This window comes from Monopterus albus, unplaced genomic scaffold, assembly GCF_001952655.1.
Source record: "Monopterus albus unplaced genomic scaffold, M_albus_1.0 scaffold107.1, whole genome shotgun sequence".
Lineage (NCBI taxonomy): Eukaryota > Metazoa > Chordata > Actinopteri > Synbranchiformes > Synbranchidae > Monopterus > Monopterus albus.
Window position 1 is genome coordinate 1,357,553 of NW_018127987.1, and position 5,522 is coordinate 1,363,074.

Consider the following 5,522-nt stretch of genomic DNA (forward strand, 5'->3'; position numbering starts at 1 on the left):
TGGTACCATGCAAGTGTTTCTTCCACTGCACAGCATGGTAATGTAAAGAAGGCTGTTTACCTTTATGACATGTTGGGGGTTTGCTGTCAATAGTTGTTTCTGCTGGTACTATTCCTTCCTGCAGTATTAGAAACCAATTAGCTGACCAAAGGGTGCCATAAGTGGTGCGGAGTTAAATCTCTCATTTATTAGTAGGTCCCTGGTGAATACATTCTACTGACCTGGTGATCCTGACTTTTTGCTTTATTGCCACCATAATGTTGGCTTTTAAGTTCTTTATTGAAATATCTCAAATACCAGATGGCTTGCTGTAATATTTGGTAAACACATCCATGGCTCTCAAAATACATGAAAATAATTTTGATTTCCTTATTTTTCCATCTCGTGACTTAATCTAGCACCACCATCAGATCAAAATGTTGGTTTGGTTTATTACCTAATACCTTGAAAACCAATAACATCTCAAGTGCTAATTAACGATTCTGCGCATGCTAAAAGCTAAACCCACACAGTGAAGATGGTAAACATAAATGCTAAAAATGTTAGCATTATCAAAATAAGCATTGTTAGCACTTAGCTCTAGTACAGAGCTACTAGCATGGCTGTAAATTCAGTTCTGTTATTTAAAAACACCAGCACTAATGAAAGTTGATCTAACTCAATGACATGACATTTCTTTTATATCCCTTGCTGTGACGCTGTAATTGAAACATGTCAACACTGCTTAGAAAAGCCCTGTATGAAAGCACAAACACAGAGCAAGGAGCAGCTACAAAAGTTCGGTTTCATTTTAGGAGTCGGTGATTGATAAATGTAAGGATGTGCTGATTTCACCAGATACCAGTTATGGCAAATGCATAAATACAACCTGCATAAAGAAGCTTTAAAAGATATTTCTTGCCCTCAGTAAACACAGGAAAGAAAACATCACTGCTACGTACATCTCATCTCACTTAGGTTGCCGGTGCAAAACTGCAACCTCAGAGTAGGTGACGTCATCAGCAGGTGCTGTCTTTGTGGTTGTGTTTCTGGCTAAGGACACAGTATTTCTGGATGGTTTAAACTTGACATCAGAGTAGACCACATTCTGTAAGAGAGTATTTAAGTGGAGACTTTGTTGTATCATCATTATATTACTATTCTAAGACAGCAATCATCTCTTCTTTCCACAACAGAGCAATCCAAATGTCTGACTGAAACTTATCCAATCAGCTTATTCAACCTAAAGCTAGATGCTGCTTCAAACCACCTCTGAGCTCACCTGGTCTCTATCAGACGTCCTGGCCACATCCTGCACTGGACCACTTGTATCTGAAAGAGAGACACGCTTTAGGAACTGAACAGATCAAAATAAATACATCAGGCGTTGTTTAGAAATAGAGTGAAAAGGAAGTTGTGCATTTGTTCTTACCAATGTAGACGTGTTGTCTGATTGAAGAACTGCGTCTGAGTAAAGAAACCAGTATCACTGTCAACAAGGTTTCTGCATGGGGTTACCTGATTTAAGCAGTAAGTTTTCTTACAAAACCCAGAAACTACAGCTGCAACTACAGTTATTTTCCATTGTATTAATCTGCTGTGTATTTTTTCAAGTAACTGATTTAAGGTGATACTTTCAAATGTCTTTTTTTTAATTTCAAATCCAAATCCAAGGACATTTATTTTACAATAATGTAAAACACAGAAAAGCATCAAAGTTTTAAATATGACAAGCTGGTATTAGAGAAGGTTGTAATATAATGATTTATGTTTTGGGAACTTGCTTTTTGTCTTCATAAGGACAGAATGTGAACACATTTACACTGATCCACCATAACATTATGATCACCTGCCTAATACTGTGCACACAGGAGTCAATGTGGCAGCTGGTTGGCACCTATTTCAACAAAGATTCAAATGAAATGGAATCTTTTGAAAAGGATGAATGAAATTTAAAAGTTTAATCTACAGTAGGTCATCAGTGAGCCCTGGGTGTCCATGACCCTGTTGCTGGTTCACTGTCAGTCCTTCCTTAGACACTGCTGATAGGTACTAACCACTGCAGACCAGGAACAAGACCTGCAGTGTGGGAGGTGCTCTGACCCAGTCGTCAGCTTGGCCCTTAACAAAGTCACTCAGATCGTTACACTTGTCTGTTTGTCCTGCTTCCAACACATCAACTCCAAGGACCGAATGTTCATTTATAATGTTCACTGCCCAGTATACCCCACACTAACAGGTGCCATTGTAATGAGATAATTAATGTTGTTCACTTCACCTGTCAGTGGTCATAATGTTATGGCTGATCAGTGTATGTCTCCACTACGCGAGTGATGAACCCCCCCCCACCCCAAACACACACACACCTGATGAAGGTGAAGTAAGCCACGGCTGCCATCCCCGCCAACAACTGCTATAGCAGAGATCTCCCCTGATGATAACAGCTTCTGTTCTGGGAGAATAAACGTGACTGTGATTAACCCTGTCTGCATCATTCTGTGAAATTACTTTAGAGTTACACTCTAGGTGTTTGTATAACCTCAGGTATTTGAGATCAATATCAGACTTAGGTACATTGGGTAGAATGATGAATTTATTGTGACAGCATAAGTGAGACAAAGTAATGCAGCAGGATAATGTTTAAATGATATCTGTGATGGTCCCATTTATTTAATAACAGGTCCTACATTCAGCCATGTTCTTCTCTACTTACAAGTAATGGACAGTAAAGTTAAAAATATATCATCTAATAATCAAACATGTAAAAACACACACTTCATATATTCGTTTAATGGCAACATGGATGAATGAATTACATACTCACCTCGAACAATAAGGTTGGTTGATTTTTCAAGTGAACCACTGGGAAAGGTTGTAACAGAGCAGGAGTACAATCCTGCATCGCTCATTTCCACATTTCTAATGATCAAAGATTGTTCTGAAATATTCACTCTCCCCTTCAGAGGAGATTCATGAATATTCAGTCCAAGCACTGTGTTAAAAACAAGAATGGAGGTTTTATATCCTCCTGGTTGCAGAATATACCACTGAACCTGACTAATGGTGTGGTTGCTTCCTTTGATGAACTGGCATAGCAGAGTGACATCCAGCCCAAGGTATCCGGTCACTTCAGACCAGACTTGGAGTTGTTGTGCCTCTGAAACTGACAGAAAATATATGACCAAATGGTAAGAGATGTCCCTCTTGTTGAATGCTGGTTGCACAGTATTCACTCTTGACTTTTTTGCTTTTTAGTAATAAAACTAATCATTTCTCAAATACATACAGTATAGAGTCGACTCTTAAACATCTTTTTTACATCACTTGAGTATTTTCTGTAAAAAATTAGCTGTGTACAAATACAGAACTAAAAAGTGATTGTAAATGTCAGGTTTGCCCAGCTGCACCTGCCTCTCTCACTTCTCTCCCTCTATTTTAGCTCCCTTACCCCTGATTTCTTTATCTGACACACCTGCTTCACGTCCACCAGCTACACCTGATTAGTTTCTTCCTATTTATTCCGTGCTCATCGTCTACAGTTCTTTCTATACTCTAGCCCTATTCTATGTCTACCTATTATTTGTTATATAATCTATATTTTGTTCATGCTCTTCATCCCAGCTCCGTTCCTGCCTGGTGCCCCGTGTCTATCTTCCCAGTCGCTATCGCTCCTTCAGACCACGGACCTCCTCAACTCCACATCACTCCACCACGCAGGTCGATGCACAGTCTCCCATTAATTGTTTCTCTGACTTTGTCTCTCAGCAACCAACCACCACGACCAGTCCAGGAGTGAATCCTTGTGTCCTACAGCCCGGCCTCCTCCTTATCACCCACCACTAACTGTATGTTTTCCCGGTCTGCCGCTCGACACCCGGTTCTGCTCCATATTCCTTCACCTGGTTATACACGTATTGTCACTGTAAATAAATAGAGCACTTCTTGCACCGAAGTCAGCTACCTGGGTCCGTCATTTTTCACTCGCTCACCTCCCTACCAGAGCGTTTCTATCAGTAAATAATGTTAATGAGCAAGTTTGACAACAGTCCCTAAACATCTGAAATGATTCCAAATCGGTGTTAACCAGTAGTGTGTGTTCTCACAAAGACCATAAATCTACATTGTACTCAGCCTTTAAAAACAGTAGCTTCAGTTAAAAACATTTGTCTTACCTGAGAGTAATGTGATGTAGATCAGCTTCAGCCATGTGAGACCTGATGTGCTGCCAGGTTTCATTGCGCACGACAAGCGGTTGGTAAAATAACAAAAATGCTTCACCAACTTTGCTGTGCAAAAGAATTAATGCACCGGAAATTAAGGGGATGGGTTACTGTTTGAAAGAGAGGCACGAAGATAAAAATAAAATCTAGCACCGTTGTGTCAGCTTTGTAAACAATCACCGTTTTGTATGTTTGCGTTAAAAGCAACATTCAAGAAACTTAATTCCAGAAAGGCAGATCTGTCCAGTTTCTGGTTTATTAGTGGAAGTCGAAGCCTGGTAACACGCCTGAAAATTAGGAGGAACATAGTCTGACCAAGGCCAACACCAGCTCTGACCAGAAGACACACGGTTTCTGCTACATCACCGCTGTAAAACCAAGGCCACTGGCTCAGTAACGAACTGTAAGGTGGACCTACAGTATTTAGTCTAGTCCTCAGGCTTCTGGACAGGACACGCCGACATCCACACTAATCGGCATCCCATTAAAATCTCTGAAACATCTATGTAGTGAAGTGCATTTAACAGTCTATTAATTAAAATAAACTTACCAAAGAAAGACGAGAGGAATGGCTGCATGAGGAAGCATTTTTCACAACTCTCAGTATTTTAACCAGGAACAGAAACGGTGTACAAACTCCTACAGGCCGTCAGGATTTCATCACTTAGTTGGTTTACCTCACTGCTTCATGCAGGATCCAGCACTAGAACAGTGACCTTATGTGGTCAAATGAAGGTAGTGTCCTCTAGAGAGTTTTTATTTTATAAAAAATACACGTCCAGGTTACTGTTCTGCCAAAGCAGTTCCTACAGATAAACAACACTGAGTTATATTTAGTGTGTTCAGGGATATAATGTATGAGTATCAGATCAGGCTCAAGTACCAGTCGAAGGGCACAAAATTGACCTAAACTTTGTTGCATTTTATAAATGTACACAATCAATTCTTCAGCGAGATCACTTTTATTATACAATACTTGCAAATTATGCATTTACTGTGTTTATAGATCATTTTGAAAAATACAACGTACACATCGACTGTAGACTTTCCATCACTCCTACACTCACACAGAAGCTTTATTGGTGTTGGTGATAATATAGCTACAGTACTGCCAGGTCCGCTCAGCGCGGCCTGCCTCTCTTTTATCTCTCATCCTGCGGGTAGTGATGGCCGATGAGGCTTTGTTGAAGCTTCGACACAGTGTTCACACAAATGGTTCATTACTCGAGGCTTCAATGACACAGTACTCGAGTAGGACATCTAGTGGTCAAGAAATTGAAGTGCAGTCAAGACGTGTCATTGGTTCATGGATTGTTTGGGATT

The 5,522-nt window shown here is 40.2% G+C and overlaps 1 long non-coding RNA gene across 1 annotated transcript; it reads right to left on the bottom strand.

Annotated features, from left to right (window-relative positions):
* Positions 1–2,394: 2,394 nt before the first annotated feature.
* On the bottom strand, positions 2,395–4,740 carry LOC109966154 (uncharacterized). Its single transcript, XR_002275731.1, has 3 exons — positions 4,152–4,740; positions 2,804–3,142; positions 2,395–2,431 (listed from the first exon to the last, which is right to left on the bottom strand). It is a non-coding gene; the product is annotated as an uncharacterized LOC109966154 (long non-coding RNA).
* Between the last annotated feature and the right edge of the window lie 782 nt (positions 4,741–5,522).